This window comes from Coregonus clupeaformis, chromosome 31, assembly GCF_020615455.1.
Source record: "Coregonus clupeaformis isolate EN_2021a chromosome 31, ASM2061545v1, whole genome shotgun sequence".
In the NCBI taxonomy this organism is placed as follows: Eukaryota; Metazoa; Chordata; class Actinopteri; order Salmoniformes; family Salmonidae; genus Coregonus; species Coregonus clupeaformis.
Genome location: NC_059222.1, coordinates 1097579 through 1118689, shown reverse-complemented (window position 1 = coordinate 1118689; position 21111 = coordinate 1097579). Strand labels below are relative to the sequence as shown.

The 21111-nt window shown below is 44.4% G+C and overlaps 1 protein-coding gene across 2 annotated transcripts in view; it reads right to left on the bottom strand.

Annotated features, from left to right (window-relative positions):
• The window catches only part of LOC121547197 (netrin-3-like), a 98287-nt gene that overhangs the window by 52621 nt on the left and 24555 nt on the right, over positions 1–21111 (bottom strand). The window lies entirely within an intron of this gene.

Below are 21111 nucleotides of genomic sequence, written 5' to 3'. Positions count from 1 at the left end.
TTTTGTGCAACCTCTCTATTCAAAAACGTATGGCCTCCATGGTTTTTGTGACAGGGTGGATCTTTACAATTTTCTAGGGCTCGCTGGCACCAGCACCAATGAACACACCTATCCCGTAGTTGTAAGTGAATCCTCTCTTGTGCCAAATGCCATCAAAGGATCCATGAATGTCTATGATGGCATCCTCATCCTCCTTCAGCAACTCTGCTATGTCTGGGTCTATTTCTGCCTATGTTCTTCTAATGAGCTTTGCAGCACTCCGCATTGGCTGTAGCCCTCTCTGAATCTCTGCAACTAAAGCGGGGAGGAAAAGTACAGTGAGGAAAAAAAGTATTTGATCCCCTGCTGATTTTGTACGTTTGCCCATTGACAAAGACATGATCAGTCTATAATTTTAATGGTAGGTTTATTTGAACAGTGAGAGACAGAAAAATCCAGAAAAACGCATGTCAAAAATTTTTATATATTGATTTGCATTTTAATGAGGGAAATAAGTATTTGACCCCTCTGCAAAACATGACTTAGTACTTGGTGGCAAAACCCTTGTTGGCAATCACAGAGGTCAGACGTTTCTTGTAGTTGGCCACCAGGTTTGCACACATCTCAGTAGGGATTTTGTTGCACTGCTCTTTGCAGATCTTCTCCAAGTCATTAAGGTTTCGAGGCTGACATTTGGCAACTCGAACGTTCAGCTCCCTCCAAAGATTTTCTATGGGATTAAGGTCTGGAGACTGGCTAAGCCACTCCAGGACCTTAATGTGCTTCTTCTTGAGCCACTCCTTTGTTGCCTTGGCCGTGTGTTTTGGGTCATTGTCACGCTGGAATACCCATCCACAACCCATTTTCAATGCCCTGGCTGAGGGAAGGAGGTTCCCACCCAAGATTTGACGGTACATGGCCCCGTCCATCGTCCCTTTGATGCGGTGAAGTTGTCCTGTCCCCTTAGCAGAAAAACACCCCCAAAGCATAATGTTTCCACCTCCATGTTTGACGGTGGGGATGGTGTTCTTGGGGTCATAGGCAGAATTCCTCCTCCTCCTCCAAACATGGCGAGTTGAGTTGATGCCAAAGAGCTCGATTTTGATCTCATCTGACCACAACACTTTCATCCAGTTCTCCTCTGAATCATTCAGATGTTCATTGGCAAACTTCAGACGGCCCTGTATATGTGCTTTCTTGAGCAGGGGGTCATTGCGGGCGCTGCAGGATTTCAGTCCTTCACGGCGTAGTGTGTTACCAATTGTTTTCTTGGTGACTATGGTCCCAGCTGCCTTGAGATCATTGACAAGATCCTCCCATGTAGTTCTGGGCTGATTCCTCACTGTTCTCATGATCATTGCAAATCCACGAGGTGAGATCCTGCATGGAGCCCCAGGCCGAGGGAGATTGACAGTTATTTTGTGTTTCTTCCATTTGCAAATAATCACACCAACTGTTGTCACCTTCTCACCAAGCTGCTTGGCGATGGTCTTGTAGTCCATTCCAGCCTTGTGTAGGTCTACAATCTTGTCCCTGACATCCTTGGAGAGCTCTTTTGTCTTGGGCATTGTGGAGAGTTTGGAATCTGATTGATTGATTGCTTCTGTGGACAGATGTATTTTATACAGGTAACAAGCTGAGATTAGGAGCACTCTCTTTAAGAGTGTGCTCCTAATCTCAGCTCGTTATCTGTATAAAAAGACACCTGGGAGCCAGAAATCTTTCTGATTGAGAGGGGGTCAAATACTTATTTCCCTCAATAAAATGCAAATCAATTTATAACATTTTTGACATGCGTTTTTCTGGATTTGTTGGTTGTTATTCTGTCTCTCACTGTTCAAATAAACCTACCATTAAAATTATAGACTGATAATTTCTTTGTCAGTGGGCAAACGTACAAAATCAGCAGGGGATCAAATACTTTTTTCCCCTCACTGTACTTATTATGTCTGTCGACATTACAGTCCTAACTGCAGGACTAAATATCAGCATGTTACCCTATGTAAATATTAGCATGTCAGCATGCTACGTCGTTTTCCAAGATGGCGTAGCAGTGCGGTCGCTTTTATTTTTCGTCCTGTGTAAATATCCCGTTTCTTGTTTTTTGTCTATATTTCTCAATTTTTTACTTTCATTCTTTAACTAAATATACTTTCCTGCAACCCGCCTCACCCAACGTGGAAAGGATTCTATTATTTCTTTATAACTTTCATCAAGAACCGTAAGCTGAAAATAGTGGCTACCTGTTATTAGTCACCGTTAGCGTCTTCACCATTGTCCGTGGCCTACACTATCCACCAGCCAGCTCTAGCTAGCCTGGACAATTCGTCGGCCAGTCTGCACAGCGTGCTATCGACCCAGCGTGCTATCGACCCAGAGCTTATTGGACTTTCTGCCGGAATCACTGGACCCTAGCGCCGGATCATCACAACCAGCTAGCTAGCTGCAACCTGTTGTTGGCTGATTACCATTGCCCTATAGCAAGCACCAGTTAGCCTTGAGCTAGCCTCAGGCCCATCTCCCGGCTATCTACCTCTCTGTCAACCGGACGGGACCTCCTAGTGTTGACACTGAGCCCCGCCGATCCAACACGACTGGTTTGCCGACGAAATAGTCTGATGTGGTTTCAACAGGCTTCCCGTTGCGACGACCACGAAGATCCATCTGCCACCCCCGGCCCGCTAGCACACGCAAACCACAACTGTGCTCCCTGCTAGCTGTGCTGAAGCACCAATTTGAACTGCTCTCGGACTCACATATTGCTGTTCACTGGACCTTATGATCACTCAGCTGCACAGCTGATGCCTGCTGGACTGTTCCTTTACACGGTACTCTGTCCTGTTTATTCTGTTTAGTCTTAGCCCAAACGTTATCGCTATTTCCAGTTGTGTCTTAGCTCTCTCTAATAACACATGTGACTGCTTTATGCCTCTCTCGCATGTCAATTATGCCTTGCCTATTGCTGTTTGGGTTAGTTCTTATTATACAATTTCAATGTAGAACCCCTAGTCCCTCTCAAACTGCCTCATATAGTTCCTTTGTTCCTCCCCCCATACACGCCGAGACCGGCTCAATCGATGCCTCCAATGACGCTATCTCTTTCATTGTTACCCAACGCTTAGGGTTACCTGAACTGTACTCATATCCTTCCATATCCTTTTCTGTACATAATGCCCTGAATCTTTTCTACAACGCCCGGAGAACTGCCCCCTTTATTCTATGTACCCAACGCACTAGAAGACCAGTTCTTAAAGCCTTTAGTCGTATCCTTATTCTAGTCCTCCTCTGTTCCTCTGGTGATGTAGAGGCTAACCCAGGCCCTGCAGCCCCCAGTATCACTCCTACTCCCCAGGAGCTATCATTTGTTGACTTCTGTAACCGTAAAAGTCTTGGTTTTCTGCACATAAATATCAGAAGCCTCCTTCCTAAGCTTGAGTTATTCACTGCGTTAGCACACTCCGCCAACCCTGATGTTCTAGCAGTGTCTGAATCCTGGCTTAGGAAGGCCACCAAAAATTCTGAAATTTCCATCCCCAACTATAACATTTTCCGTCTAGATAGAACTGCCAAAGGGGGTGGAGTTGCAATCTACTGTAGAGATAGCCTGCAGAGCTCCATCATACTATCCAGGTCTGTGCCCAAACAGTTTGAGCTTCTACTTCTAAAAATCCACCTTTCCAGAAATAAATCTCTCACTGTTGCCGCTTGCTACAGACCCCCCTCAGCCCCCAGCTGTGCCCTGGACACCATATGTGAATTGATTGCCCCCATCTATCCTCAGAGTTCGTACTGCTTGGTGACCTAAATTGGGATATGCTTAACACCCCGGCCATCCTACAATCTAAACTAGATGCCCTCAATCTCACACAAATTATCAACGAACCTACCAGGTACAACCCTAAATCCGTAAACATGGGTACCCTCATAGATATCATCCTGACTAACTTACCCTCTAAATACACCTCCGCTGTCTTCAACCAGGATCTCAGCGATCACTGCCTTATTGCCTGCGTCCGTAACGGGTCCGCGGTCAAACGACCACCCCTCATCACTGTCAAACGCTCCCAAAAACACTTCAGCGAGCAGGCCTTCCTAATTGACCTGGCCCAGGTATCCTGGATGGATATAGATCTCATTCCGTCAGTAGAGGATGCCTGGTTGTTCTTTAAAAGTAATTTCCTCTCAATCTTAAATAGACATGCCCCATTCAAAAAATACAGAACTAAGAACAGATATAGCCCCTGGTAATCCTCAGACTTGACTGCCCTTGACCAGCACAAAAACATCCTGTGGCGTACTGCATTAGCATCAAATAGCCCCCGTGATATGCAACTTTTCAGGGAAGTTAGGAACCAATATACACAAGCAGTTAGGAAAGCAAAGGCTAACTTTTTCAAACAGAAATTTGCATCCTGTAGCACTAACTCCAAAAAGTTTTGGGACACTAAAGTCCATGGAAAATAAGAGCACTTCCTCCCAGCTGCCCACTGCACTGAGGCTAGGAAACACTATCACCACCGATAAATCTACAATAATCGAGAATTTCAACAAGCATTTTGCTACGGCTGGCCATGCTTTCCACCTGGCTACCACTACCCCGGCCACCAGCTCTGCACCCTCCGCTGCAACTTGCCCATGCCCCCCCGCTTCTCCTTCACACAAATCCAGACAGCTGATGTTCTAAAAGAGTTGCAAAATCTGGACCCCTACAAATCATCTGGGCTAGACAATCTGGACCCTTTCTTTCTAAAACTAGCCGCCGAAATTGTCGCAACCCCCTATTACTAGCCTGTTCAACCTCTCTTTCGTAACGTCTGAGATCCCCAGAGATTGGAAATCTGCCGCGGTCATCCCCCTCTTCAAAGGGGGGGTGACACTCTAGATCCAAACTGTTACAGACCCATATCCATCCTGCCCTGCCTTTCAAAAAGTTTTTGAAAGCCAAGTCAACAAACAGATCACCGACCATTTCGAATCCCACCGTACCTTCTCCGCTATGCAATCCGGTTTCCGAGCTGGTCATGGGTGCACTTCAGCCACGCTCAAGGTCCTAAATGATATTATAACCGCGATCGATAATAGACAGTACTGTGCAGCCGTTTTCATTGACCTGGCCAAGGCTTTCAACTCTGTCAACCACCGCATTCTTATTGGCAGACTATATAGCCTTGGTTTCTCAAATGACTGCCTCGCCTGGTTCACCAACTACTTCTCAGATAGAGTTCAATGTGTCAAATCGGAGGGCCTGTTGTCTGGACCTATGGCAGTCTCTATGGGGGTGCCACAGGGTTCAATTCTTGGGCCAACTCTTTTCTCTGTGTATATCAATGACGTCGCTCTTGCTGCTGGTGACTCTCAGATCCACCTCTACGCAGACGACACCATTTTGTATACATCTGGCCCTTCATTGGACACTGTGTTAACAAACCTCCAAACGAGCTTCAATTCCATACAACACTCCTTCAGTAGCCTCCAACTGCTCTTAAACACTAGTAAAACTAAATGCATGCTCTTCAACCGAACGCTGCTTGCACCCGCCCACCCGACTAGAATCACTACTCTAGACGGGTCTGACCTAGAGTATGTGGACAACTACAAATATCTAGGTGTCTGGTTAGACTGTAAACTCTCCTTCCAGACTCACATTAAGAATCTCCAATCCAAAGTTAAATCTAGAATCGGTTTCCTATTTCGCAACAAAGCCTCCTTCACTCATGCTGCCAAACATGCCCTCGTAAAACTGACTATCCTACCGATCCTTGACTTCGGCGATGTCATTTACAAAATAGCCTCCAACACTCTACTCAGCAAATTGGATGTTGTCTATCACAGTGCCATCCGTTTTGTCTCCAAAGCCCCATATAATACCCACCACTGTGACCTGTACGCTCTTGTTGGCTGGTCCTCACTACATATTCGTCGCCAAACCCACTGGCTCCAGGCCATCTATAAATCACTGCTAGGCAAATCCCCGCCTTATCTTAGCTCATTGGTCACCATAGCAACACCCACCCGTAGTCTGCGCTCCAGCGGGTATATCTCACTGGTCATCCCCAAAGCCAACACCTCCTTTGGCCGCAATTCCTTCCAGTTCTCTGCTGCCAATGACTGGAACAAATTGCAAAAATCTCTGAAGCTGGAGACACTTATCTCCCTCACTAACTTTAAGCATCAGTTGTCAGAGCACCTTACCGATCACTGCACCTGTACACAGCCCATCTGAAATTAGCCCGCCCAACTACCTCATCCCTATATTGTTATTTATTTTGCTCATTTGTACCCAGTATCTCTATTTGCACATCATCTCTTGCACATCATTCCAGTGTTAATACTAAATTGTAATTATTTTGCACTATAGCCTATTTTATTGCCTTACCTCCATAACTTGCTAAATTTGCACACTGTATATTAATTGTATTTCTGTTGTATTTTTGACTTTGTTTTGTTTTACCCCATATGTAACTGTGTTGTTGTTTTTATCGCACTGCTTTGCTTTATCTTGGCCAGGTCGCAGTTGTAAATGAGAACTTGTTCTCAACTGGTTTACCTGGTTAAATAAAGGTGAAATAAATAAAAAATAAATGTATTTACTTGATGTAAAGCTAATTTCTCACTAATCACATTAGGCTACAGCCCTATGACACTGTAGGCCTATGTTACAGTCTCATTGTATAGTTATGTTTTCCTATCACTTTGTTTTATTCACTTTGAATACATTTGCTGGAGCAAGGAAATAAATATGATTTATACACAGCAAGTCACCTGACAATAATGGGCTACTCTCCCTTTTACCTGTCATTCTCCTGTCATGTCTCGGATATGAGCTGAGACGCAAGGAAGGAATCCATAGGACTTTGCTTATTTTCTTTAGAGCTGCAGAACCAAGTCCAAGTTCGTGGGCTAGAAGAACCATCCTCACATTTCTATAAAATGCCACATCTCCTCTTGAGCACTCCTGCAGCCTGGAGGAAGTGTAAACACTCCTCCTAAATGCATCACGATCACCTTCACAGTGTGCACATTCTATCATGACAGAATTACAGAATCCCTGGTTGGTGGGGTCTATGGCTATTTGCTGTGTTTAGACACAGGGTTTATTTGTGACATGTGGAATAAAAGCCACTATTGGCTGGCTGCTGTCTGGTTGATCGCTGCTAGCTGTCATCTTCATCTCAACTAATGTGCGTTTCGAAGTGCTGCTGCCGGCCTCCTCCTTTTCCTCCTCTACCTGTACTGCCACTGCCTGGATCGGCTGATCAGGCCAATTCTTTCTTTCATTCACTGCTTTTCTCGAATTGGCTAACTGAGATCGCCTATTTTTATGTTAATGCTGCGCGGCAAGTGAGGCATTTTAACCAATCAGGTTGCCGGAAAGGGCCTTTAAATGCCAGTAACCAATCGGATGTCAGGAAATTACTCATCTTTCAGCACTACGTCTACAAAGGATATAGCCATGTATGGACTAGCTAACGATATGCTCCGGAAAACAAGCTTTTGAATGATATATGATTCAACATGGAGAGTTTTAAAAATAGCGGTTGAAGTTCTACATGAAACATGCTATCAAGAACGACATTTATGGTAGGTGTAGTTGACGGAGTTGGGATAAAATGATACAAATAAAGTATTTATATACATTATTGCTGATTTATTTGTACATTTTATCCCAACTCCGGAAGTTATAGTTGCAAAATATCCCAAAATCTGAAAATTTACAGATGGAAGCAAAATCACAATTTTTGCCCTAGGTGCCTGGCCTTAAATAGCACTTCTGGTTTAAACGGGAATGCCCAGTAATTTCTTGCAATTTTCTCGGGAAGAAAACTTGGTCGATTCTCTAGAAAATGTTAAACCCACGCAGACACTGTGCTTATTCTGAAATATTGCAAAGTAGCGTGCATTTGTACTCCACCAGTCTGCTAGTAGTACTCTGGTGTCCAATAAATTAGATAATACGTTTGCTGAAGAATGAAGATATAGCATGAAGAACAGAGGAGAGAGAGAGAGAGAGAGAGAGAGAGAGAGAGAGAGAGAGAGAGAGAGAGAGAGAGAGAGAGAGAGAGAGAGAGAGAGAGAGAGAGAAAGAGCAACAGAGAGAGAGAGAGAGAAAGAGCGACAGAGAGCGAGAGAGAGAGAGAAAGAGAGAGAGAGCGAGCGAGCGAGAGAAAAAGAGCGACAGAGAGCGATACAAATACAAATAAAGTCAAAAAGTGATTGAATTAATTTGTACAACCCAGAGAAGAAAGTTGCAGAGGGAGTAAGATGAGGGAGGGAGAGAGCGAAAGAGAACATGTATTTTTCTTTTGAGATCTTCATCCCCCTCTCTCCAGGGAGAACAGCTCCCTCCATCATTTTCTCACAGTGGGTCCTAATTGGTTCCACTCATTTCAAACGCTTTATTTCAGTCTGGCATTACCTCAGTCTGATTTCCATATCAAACCCGACATATCACCATTTCTTCTCCAACCACTCTTAGTAGTCTTATAACACACCTTAATAGCCTTGTTAATTTGTCTTGTTAATGGGCAAAGTACACAAAGTACAGATTTGTGTGGCTTAGAGAACAACCGTAGCTGTTCGCAAAAATAGGAAAGGAGGAATTTTGGCAAGTTTTCTTAATGGCATACGTTCATTGACAAATGTTCTGCTCGCTGGAGCTGAACTAGCAGGTGTCTACACACAAACTGGTTCAGCCTGTGAACGAGTTTGTCAAGCGTCATATGACAAATTGCCTCATAAAATAGTGCTATCCAAATAAAACTCTATTGCATTGAGTGTGCAACGTCTCAACTCCAGCCCCATGTGTTGGGGATAAATCTAACCTCATTTTTCCTTCGCCCGGCCCGAGCCAAGCTAGTGCACCCAGCCAATTGATTTTCAATGCCTGTACAAACCCAAATCCCATTGCTAAATTGGTCCTTGAAAATAGGAGGCCTCTCCCTCATCCATCCTTGCTATGTGGGACCCTGCCATCTTCTGTGAGTGTGCGTCTGTGTGTGTGCGTGCATGTGTGTGTGCCACCATTTACTATAGTGGGGTAATATTGAATATGTGCATATTATATTTGCCCCACATGCAACCAGTGATAAGACAATGCAATTAGCCTATTCAAATGTTTATCTGACTCCATAAGATAAATAGCAATATGCAACAGACTATATAGTTGAGTTACAGTAATATGCAATCAAGAAATGTCTGAAAATGGAATTCTAAATACAACTGTATTTAATTACTTTGTAAAATGAATGGATTCACATACAAGGCATAAAGCTTAAGTTATATAGCATTAACAAGCATTACAAGGCATTATCATAAGCATGATCAGAGAGGGAGAGATAGAGACAAAGAAACCATGGCTTGTGCCATGGCCCATAGCTCATGGGAGAGAGAGCAAGAAAGAAAGAGAGAGTATCTCACCAGCGCAGAACAGGAACAAAAAAGAGATAAACAATGAATCTAAGACCCTTTTATAAGCATCTGAGTTGTTGACCAATAGTATTACTGTAAAGTTAACCTCCAATCAGATATCAGACCTACAGACCTATAAAGACAACAGAACCTCTACTTCTCAGAAGTGTGACAATGGGAGATGGCAAGATAACACAGAGAATGCTTGCATACAGTGTAAAGAGTCACTTTGGGGGCTGCCCTACGCGTGCATGTCTGTGTGTGCCAGGCTGCAGGCAGGTCCACGATTCCCTGTCCGAGGTATGACCACAGGCACGCCCCTGCCTGTGTATGGGCTCTGTTCCGCCTGGCCTGGTCCAGCCACCTGCTCCAGAGCTCTGGGGGAGCCAGGTTAATTATCTTCTCATTAGGGCCAGGTCCAGTGTACACACACACACACATATACGGACACACAGACCAGAACTAATGACCACACACTGAAGACCACAGCTAATCACCAGAAAGCAGAGAGACATGAGACCATATCAGACAACCACAATGGACCACAATGACCAGAAACTAAAGATGGAACACTAGATTATGTGAGTGTAGACTAAGACTAGACACCAGACACTACTAGGGTGTAAAACCCTGTTGAAACAACAGACCCCTTAAAGGATTCTCAACAGCCCCATATCTAGAGACACTTCTGGCCCAGTAGCACAAGGAGGGGTGGGAGGCACACTCTCACACACACACACACACACACACCCCTGGCGCGTCTCAGTTTCTCCCTTCCTCCCCCTTGACTCTCCCTCCCCTCATTTTGCGGTTAGCCACACATAGTCGGCTTAAGAGCCAGCTCTCGGGAGCCCTTTTGAACTGGGCGTCTCTTAATTCCTTCCTCCTCCCCTCTCCTTCCCTCACTCACTCCCTCTTTCTACAGTATCACTCTCTTTTATACATCCTACTCTCTCTATCACTCACTTTCTCTTTCTCTCTTCACATCCTACTTTATCCCTCACTTTCCCTTTCCCTCCCTCCCTCTGGATGGCATCAACAGGGGGAAGAGTTTAACAAGATGGGGCTGGAGGTTTGCCAGATTGGGGTCTGTTGCCAGTGTTAGTCTGCTAAGCTCTGGCCTTTCTGGTCCACTTCACCTCGCCACGTATAAACATTGTTCTCTCTGTCCCCTCTTTCTCTATTTCTTTCCACTGGAAAGAACCAGTGATCCTCAGACAGGCAGGGAACCTATTACACAATCATGTTAGCTCCATGTAGGACTGATACAATGAGATGAGAAAGATACCCGTTTTGGAATAGGATTGCCAATGAGAATTAAGACCGCATGTAAGCCACTGTGGGTATCATTAGTATTTACCCCCCTTGGATTTTTTCACATTTTGATGCATGACAAAGTGGGATTGAAATGGATTTAGTTGTGATTTGTTTGTCATTGATCTACACAAAATACTCTATAATGTCAAAGTGAAAAGAAAATTCTACAAATGTAGAAATTAAATAACTAAAATATAGTAGTTGCAAAAGTATTACCACCTTTCGTTAAGGCAAGCCTAAATGAGTTCAGGAGTAAAATCTGGCTTAACAAAACACATAATAAGTTACATGGACTGTGTGAAATAATAGGGGTTGACCTGGTTTTTGAATGACTACCCCTTTCTCTATCCGCCAGTAACCGACAGGTTGCTGGTTTGAATCCCTGAGCAGACTACGTGAAAAATCTGTTGATGTGCCCTTGACCAAGGCACGTAACCCTAATTGCTCCTGTAAGTCGCTCTGGATAAGAAAGTCTGCTAAATTATTCAAATGTAACTGTAATTAATGTTTAAAGTGTGATTTTATGATTGCTTACTAAAAAGCTATTGTTTATCTTTTATATTTCTAAATAGATCATGTCTATTTGTTCGGCCCGCAGCCCACCACTCTGATTATATTGTGGCCCACCAAGCCCAAAAGTTTGGCCACCCCTGCTATTAAACCTTACTGTGCCCTTTAAATATAGGTAGTGTCTGGTGCTTTAAATGTATGAGCCTGTGCTATGTGTAAGTGTGAAAGATTAATGCATCTAATTAAACCTGATAATGGGAGAGATGGTGATATGGCTGGTGGCGGTGATGTCATGAGACCTGTCTCCCCCCCGACACACATACAGTACAACCCCCCCTAATGAAGCCCCCAGGGGCAAACCAACAGCCTCCCTCCTCTCTCCACCACCTGGGTGGCATTGGAGTAACGTATGTTCACAACACCTGGAGAACAGAAAACTCAAATGAACATTCTCCATGGGATCAGGTAGTATCTCCTCCGTTTCAAAACCCATTCTGTATTGTGCCTGCTGAACTTGACCCTGGTTTGATCTTTTCACAGCCAGTCTCAAATCAATCCGTCATCTCACTTCAACAGCTAAAGTTAGATGTACCTCCACTTCCTTTGTGACATTCTGAGCCTTGAATATGCCAGTGTCTGTCCATCCCCTTTCGCCCACCAACCATTTTTCATAGAGACATAGAAAGCCCTGTAGTAGAGAGAAGAGGCTGACAGTTTTGCACAGCAGTCAGAGATAGAGTGAAAAGGCAGAACTAGGTTTGAGCGTCCTAGTGGAGCTGTTCCATAAGGAGGGGAAAAGAGAAGGAAAAGGATGAGTCTTTAGCCTGAAACCTCCAGTGCTCCACATTTAAAAACCAGTCCGCAAATATCTATATCTGTCCAGTCAAACATGACAGACACACTCGACACAAATCTCAAAAGATACTGTATACACCTTTATAGATACTGTATACTAAGTATTCTAGTGTTAACTATAGACAGAGAGTATGTACAAACATACACAGAGACCAAAGGGGTATACTACAAAGCAGGATCAATGCGTTAGCCAACTAAATGTTGATAAACAACCAGAAATAACTATTGATTTTCTGGTTCATTCAGAAAGTTCAACTTAGTGTTTTTGGTTGTTGAGTCAATTAGACCATTCTATGACAATTTCAAGCTTGTCCTTCTAAAAAATAAGTTAGCTGGCTAACTCATTGATCCTGCTTTGTAGTATACCGCTCAGCTATAGAATAGACTATGGACACACAGCCATCCAAATCAAGGATGAAACAGACTTGACAGCACAGGCGGACAGATCTACGTTCTTCAGACAGATTTGTTCTGCTCTCCACAGGCCCACAGATTCTCCTGCCACGATGAACAATGGCTAGGAGCCCAAACCCACACATTTTCACAGGAACACTTTAAAATGATCTCAAACAGAAAAAAAGTCCCAAACTGAAATGTATTAGAAATATAGTACACTTTATGACATTAGGATGAAATAAAGTAAAAAAGTTTTTGCATTTTATGCATAAAATAGTACCCCATCCATAAAAAAACGTAACTCCCTGAGAGTAAATTCTATGCTGGGGGAGGTCACAGACTTTGACAAGATTCAATTACGGCTCAGAACACCCCAATGGCGAGCACCTCTGGTCGTGATTGCAAACATCTGTGGGACGGAGTGGGATGGGGGCATGGGAGTGCGGGCGGGTGGGCACGCTAGCTAGCTGGAGCCACAGCCAGCCCGGCAGCATGCCTTGGCACAGGGATGAAACGGCACATCTCAGATCACACTCCCAGATTATACAGTACTTGGCTCACACACACCCATATATACACAAAACGCATGTACGCACACACAAACACGCACACACACATACACACACCCCGCTGCCAGCATTCACAGAAGGTTCACAGGGTTCCAGCATTACTCCGCTGATGCTGTGGATATGACTGTTTGTCTTAAATATATTGTTTTTAATGTTTTAGTGTCTTTTCTTGCTGCCATAAAACCAAATGTGTGGCTTAATGACCCTGTCCCGTGTAGCTCAGTTGGTAGAGCATGGCGCTTGCAACGCCAGGGTTGTGGGTTCGATTCCCACAGGGGGCCAGTATGAAAATGTATGCACTCACTAACTGTAAGTCGCTCTGGATAAGGGCGTCTGCTAAATGACTAAAATGTAAAATGTTAATGGAAAAATAGACACCAAGCAAACCTCGACAAACCACTCAAATGAATCAGACACATCCAATCATCAATGCCAAACAATCCCATTGGCTTAGCACCAAAGCTTCTGCAAAAACAGAGGAAAACTACTGAACAAACCAAGACATTGATCTGTCTTTCCCTACCAATAATAAGGGAAACCTCTACTGCCTCAAGCTCTTACATGATGCCCCACTCAGACACACACAAGTGCTGTCAGCTTCGCCATACATGCCTTAGCCCCCGACCGTGTCTCACGCTAACCACCCAAAAGGCACCATTTCATAGGGCTGCTGATTTTAGAACAACATTCCTCGCCCGTGTGATTATTTGAAAGCACAGGAGTTATCCTCTACCCCCAACCCTCACTCAACCCAGCCCAACTAATTTGGCCGTCACGCTGTTAGTAATCCCGGCGAGCCCCGGGCGACAGCAGAGGTGAAAGCGGGAACATTGCAACATACATGTAACAACAACACAGGTTGAGGCACTCAGAGATAGCCAAAGGTGTCTGTCTGACACATGGACACACCAGTGCCCTCTAGGGCCCGACATCATAACTGAACGTATGGGGTCTCCCTCCAACAGTGGAAATCTGTAGACCTACACATACATCCCATGTCTAGAAGTGACTAGAAGTTATTAATTCTAATGCGCTGTGTTAAAACAATGATATATGACCTTGCAACCTGAACTGATGTGTTTGTGTGTGAGAATGAAGTAATTTCATGATCTGGTGCCTAAATGTGTTGTGGTGACTATGTCGTGGAGCGGAAGAGGAGAGGTGACCTCTCGCTGCCCTCGCTAGAAGCTGTGGAAGGAGGATGGAACATGGCTGTGAAAAGATGGAGCATTGCTTTGAAATTATATTCAGCATCGTAACCATTTGCCCCGGGTCAGAGAGAGAGAGCAGGAGAGAGAAAGAAAGAGAGAGAGAAGGAGAAATTAGTTAGAGATAGAGAGAGGGAGAGCGAGAGAGAAAAGGAGAAGAGAGTTGCCGGTTTTGGCGTTTGGGGCTCCTGTGTCCTTCAGAGTTTCCAGAGTTCCACACAGATATGTTTGTTTAGCACTTATAGCTCTGTCCCAGAGGATGTGTCTGTGTGCTGGGTCTGGGTCCGTCATAGGTAGAGCCCAACCAGACACACACACCCTCCTTGACCGCCCAGCTCTCACCTGCAACCCATCTGGCAAAGACCCCTAATTCCAGCTAATAGTTTTTTTAAAAACAGAGGCCCACCAAAAATACTCAGCCCCCTTTAAAGACAGAAAGATTCTGGTAAATAAAACTTTAAAAATCGCTACAAAGTCTTTCTCCTCCTAAATTCCCCTCTTTCTCTATAGAACACCTATTTCCAAGTCAAGCTTGCCTCAATATTGCTCTAGTGTACAAAACATTAACATCACCTGCTCTTTCCATGACATAGACTGACCAGGTGAATTCAGGTGAAAGCTATGATCAATTATTGATGGCACTTGTTAAATCCATTTCAATCAGTGTAGATGAAGGAGAGGAGACAGGTTAAATAATGATTTTTAATCCTTGTGACAATTGAGACATGGATTGTGTATGTGTGTCATTCAGAGGGTGAATGGGCAAGAACAAATATTTAAGTGCCTTTGAACAGGGTATGGTAGTACGTGCCAGGCGCACTGGTTTGTGTCAAGAACTGCAATGCTGCTGGGTTTTTCACGCTCAACAATTTCCCGTGTGTATCAAGAATAGCCCCCACCCAAAGGACATCCAGGCAACTTGACACAACTGTGGGAAACATTGCAGTCAAAATGGGCCAGTACGCTTTCGACACGTTGTAGAGTCCATGCTCTGACGAATTGAGGCTGTTCTGAGGGCAAACGGGGGTGGGGGGGGGGGGTTCAACTCAATATTAGGAAGGTATTAGAGCTGGGCGATTTCGACAAAATCCATATTGTGATAAATTGACATTTTTTTTGCGATAATGAAGAATCTGCGATAAATTACAATAAAACAAATTGTGGGGAGGTGCTAGAGTTGGGCGATATGGACAAAAAGTAATATTGTGATAAATGTAACCATTTTATTGGATAACAATAAATACTACGATATACACTACTGGTAAAAAGTTTTAGAACACCTGCTCATTCAAGGTTTTTTCTTTATATTTACTATTTTCTACATTGTAGAATAATAGTGAAGACATCAAAACTATGAAATAACACATATGGAATCATATAGTCACCAAAAAAGTGTTAAACAAATCAAAATATATTTTACATTTGAGATTCTTCAAAAAGACACCATTTGCCTTGAAGACAGCTTTGCACACTCTTGGCATTCTCTCAACCAGCTTCACCTGGAATGCTTTTCCAACAGTCTTGAAGGAGTTCCCACATATGCTGAGCACTTGTTGGCAGCTTTTCCTTCACTCTGCGGTACGACTCATCCCAAACCATCTCAATTTAGTTGAGCTCGGGGGATTGCGGAGGCCAGGTCATCTGATGCAGCTCTCCATCGCTCTCCTTCTTGGTAAAATAGCCCTTACACAGCCTGGAGGTGTGTTGGGTCATTGTCCTGTTGAAAAACAAATGATAGTCCCACTAAGCCCAAACCAGATGGGATGGCGTATCGCTGCAGAATGCTGTGGTAGCCATGCTGGTTAAGTGTGCCTTGAATTCTAAATAAATCACAGACAGTGTCACCAGCAAAGCACCCCCAAACCATAACACCTCCTCCATGCTTTATGCTGGAAAATACACATGTGGAGATCATCCGTTCACCCACACCTCTTCTCACAAAGACACGGCGGTTGGAACCAAAAATCTCACATTTGGACTCCAGACCAAAGGACACATTTCCACCGGTCTAATGTCCATTGCTCGTGTTTCTTGGCCCAAGCAAGTCTCTTCTTCTTATTGGTGTCCTTTAGTAGTGGTTTCTTTGCAGCAATTTGACCATGATGGCCTGATTCACACAGTCCCCTCTGAAAAGTTGATGTTGAGATGTGTCTGTTACTTGAACTCTGTGAAGCATTTATTTGGGCTGCAATTTCTGAGGCTGGTAACTCTAATGAACCTGTCCTCTGCAGCAGAGTTAACTCTGGGTCTTTCATTCCTGTGGCGGTCCTCATGAGAGCCAGTTTCATCGTAGCGCTTGATGGTTTTTGCGACTGCACTTGAAGAAACTTTCAAAGTTCTTGAAATGTTCCGTATTGACTGACCTTCATGTCTTAAAAGTAATGATGGACTGTCGTATCTCTTTGCTTATTTGAGCTGTTCTTGCCATAATATGGACTTGGTCTTTTACCAAATAGGGCTATCTTCCGTATACCCCCCCTACCTTGTCACAACACAACTGATTGGCTCAAACGCATTAAGAAGGGTCGAAATTCCACAAATTAACTTTTAAGAAGGCACACTGTTAATTGAAATGCATTCCAGGTGACTACCTCATGAAGCTGGTTGAAAGAATGCCAAGAGTGTGCAAAGCTGTCATCAAGGCAAAGGGTGGCTATTTGAAGTATAAATATATTTTGATTTGTTTAACACTTTTTGGGTTACTACATGATTCCATATGTGTTATTTCATAGTTTTGATGTCTTCACTGTTATTCTACAATGTAGAAAATAGTAAAAATAAAGAAAAACTTTTGAATGAGTAGGTGTTCTAAATCCTTTGACCAGTAGTGGCTACAGACACATTTTTCTGACCTGCTTTCAGACAAACGCTAGGCATATTGTTGAAGTAATGTGTTTAATGCTCAGTTCATGCGTTTCATCTTCCTAGTGTCCAGTCACGGCCTGTCTGGTCCATTAGATCTGGTCAGGTCTGGCCTGTACAGCGATTCCCATCGTAGGACGTCTGGCTAACAGAGGGCCAAGCCTAGCAGAACCCAGGTATGGTCCCGTGTAGCTCAGTTGGTAGAGAATGGCGTTTGCAACGCCAGGGTTGTGGGTTCAATTCCCACAGAGGGCCAGTATGAAAATGTATGCACTCACTAACTGTAAGTTGCTCTGGATAAGAGCGTCTGCTAAATGACCAAAATGTAAATGTATGGTCTGTAGACTATAGTCTACACCAGTGGTCACCAACCTTTTCTGAGTCAAAATGCAAGCCGAGATCTACCGCTCAGATTTGAAACGTAAGATTATGCAACATTAACCAATTAAAAACAGTTATGTAGTAATGATGTTTGTGCAGTAGGCTATAGGCCCAATACATTATTACTGCATATTGGCTATGATTGAATTGCCCTGCCAATGTTGTTCTTCTCAGGCCATTTTGAAATTATATGAAAAACATTTAGGTATAATCACACTGGTAATAGATAATGTGTTGTATTACTTGTGAGGCACAGCTGTGAGCATAGTATTCTTTATTTTTATTTTTTTTGATGGCCTGCATCTGATGGTCAGTCTGAGGGGAGAGAGGGAGCAGCTGTGAAGCTGCCTTTCACCCGACTCATCATCCCTCCGCTGAGAAAAGGGGAAACAGTCTTCCAGCTGATGGCTAAACTCAAGTCGCACTGCATTATTTCTGCCTCATGCACCAATTCATGTTGTTACTCCTATGACCAGAAAAAGTGAAATATTCCTTGATATTAAAAAAGAAACAAGCCGCTAATAATAACGAATGCTTATCGGAACACTTTGCTATAGTCATTCATTGCAGCTGCAGTGCTGGTGGTAGCGTGAGTGGAAGTAGGGAGAACGCACATTTTAATGCACTTTATAAAAGTGTTGCACAATTGGTTGACAGTAAGAACTTACTCATAAAACAGCAGCTCTTTGCTGTATTCGTTGAGTCTCTCTCTAGTCAGGGTTTTAAACATTTTGAAATCTCACAGTATCAACTTTGCTGTCCGTACGAGGCTTCCTTTTACAGTCTATGGCTTGAGGAAACTGTGCAGACACGGTGATGTGAGCTATCTGATTGGCCAGCGGTAGGCATATAGGTGCACTTGATTTGCTTTCTGGGCCTGCTGGGTAGGTGGAGTTCTACCTTCAGGCACATGAAATGGTTCAAAATGGGAACACTTCAACCTTCCCGGCGCTAGGGCTGTTGAATCAAGTGCACCTACCGCCAACATTGCGAAACAAATACAAAAAAAATAGGAACGCAAGGCTTTATCGTTGAGAGTCAACAGCCAGCACCAAACTGTTCTGTCCGGAAAAAAAATATCAAAGTCAAATTAAACAGTCTTTACAAGCTGTTGCATCATACTGTTATACTATAACGTGCCAGTCAGGCTCTCATACCACCATATCATCTCAGTAATACATCTTTGTAACTCTGTACTACCAGCATGCCACAGCCATAACAGCATCAGCACTGTCACACCAATGCCAACGCACCATCCCTATCGCAGTAAGTTAACTAACACTTGTTATTCACCTGTTCCCAGCCACATTTTATCTTTTGCCTCAGACACTAGTGAGATCAGACAATCTTTCCATTATGTCTATTTTAGAAGAACAGCCCCTCTCAAGAACTCCTACATGGGCTTCTTAATGCAAACTGCTCAGGCTCATGTTTGTGGGCAGGATTCACAGCGGGGCGCCAGGCCGGACGGGGAGCTTGTGTGTGCTGGTTTGTGTCTGAAGATGGTTCCTGGGCCTGACAAAAGCCCAGACAGTAATCTTGGCAAGGTGCATGTCAAACATTAGCGAAACCCGTGAACACTCAAACAGGACTAGAGAGACAGCTCGGCTTGGCTCACACCACAGTACAAATTACTGATTCAGTTCAGAACCTGGAAGTGGATTAAAAGTATCTTTTAATAATCTCAAAGCAGTTATAAACGCTATGGGGCACGATGTGTCACAAAAACTAAGGGGTGTTTTCTCTTCAGCAACAGAGCTGTGCTGGTTTCAAATGGTATCAATGGCAAAAAATACTTTTTGTTTGAATATAATAAAACATAATTACTTCATGGTCTGTTGGTCAGTCTCTCTTTCTGCCCACCTGCTCCTGACACCCCATTCCCCTTCTTGAACTCCCCTCTAAACCCAGTATCCCCTGGGGCATCTCCCCATCAGCTTAACCTTGTCATCACCCTACAGAGGATCATCACCTAAGCCCGCCCCCCAAACGCGCCCCTAGCCCCAATGCCCCAATGCCCCCGGCCCAGAGGGCGGCTCCGGTGACATCTGGGGAACCCCGGCTTCTTAACAATGTGCCAATTGAGACACAACGGAGAGCTTTGGGTATGAAGTGGGACAGGGTTGAGGTTCTGGGAGGGGGGTCAGGGTACAGAGTAGGGGGGAAATAGAAAGAGACCCACTTCTTGGCCCAGCACTGCAATGGCCCCGGCTCTGTTCCCCTGGCCCTGTCACTCTCTCTCCCCATTAAGCAGATCTGGCACTGCTCAATGCTAAATATGATTTCAGGCCATTTTAGAAAAACATACATTGTTTTTCATTGTTCTACTTCTGTTTTTTTTCTTTAATCGCTTGTAATTTTATTTAGCTACGGGGAAAGGTTTAAAGCGGGACAGTGGATTCTGATACAGTGTTATTTTTGAACGTCTACACATTTTTATGACAAGCAGAATTGACCTGAATTTGGTTGAGCCTCTGGCACACTGTAACAGAACTACTTGTAGAATGCTTGTGAAATACACTACATGACCAAAAGTCTGTGGACACCTGCCTGTCGAACATCTCATTCCAGAATCATGGGCATTCATATGGAGTTGGTCCCCCCTTTGCTGCTAGAACAGCCTCCACTCTTCTGGAAGGCTTTCCACTAGATGTTGGAACATTGCTGCAGGGACTTGTTTCCATTCAGCCACAAGAGCATTAGTGAGGTCAGGCACTGATGTTGGGCGATTAGGCCCGTAGTCGGCATTCCAATTAATCCCAAAAGTGTTCGATTGGGTTGAGGTCAGGGCTCTGTGCAGGCCAGTCAAGTTCTTCCACACCGATCTCGACAAACCATTTCTGTATGGACCTCGCTTTGTGCATGGGGGCATTGTCATGCTGAAACAGGAAAGGGCCTTCCCCAAACTGTTGCCACAAAGCTGGAAGTACAGAATCGTCTAGAATGTAATTGTATGGGTTTGATCCCAGGCTGTGTCACAGCCGGCCGTGACCGGGAGACCCATGAGGCGGCGCACAATTGGCCCAGCGTTGTCCGGGTTAGGGGAGGGTTTGGCCAGCCGGGATTTCCTTGTCCCATCGCGCTCTAGCGACTCATTGTGGTGGGCCGGGCGCCTGCAAGCTGACTTCTGTCACTGTAAAGTTGGAAGGTGTTCCCTCCGACACATTGGTGCGGCTGGCTTCCGGGTTAAGCGAGCAGTGTGTCAAGAAGCAGTGCGGCTTGGCAGGGTCGTGTTTCGGAGGACGCATGGCTCTCGACCTTCGCCTCTCCCGAGACCGTAAGGGAGTTGCAGCGATGGGACAAGACTGTAATTACCAGTTGGATATCACGAAATTGGGGAGAAAAAGGGGTAAGAAAAAAATATATATATATAAGAATGTCATTGTATGCTGTAGCGTTAAGATTTCCCTTCACTGGAACTAAGGGGCCTAGCCCGAACCATGAAAAACAGCCCCAGGCCATTATTCCTTCTCCACCAAACTTTACAGTTGGCACTATGGATTTAGGCAGGTAGCGTACTCCGGGCATCCGCCAAACCCAGATTTGTCCGTCGGACTGCCAGATGGTGAAGTGTGATTTATCACTCCAGAGAATGCGTTTCCACTGCTCCAGAGTCCAACGGCGGC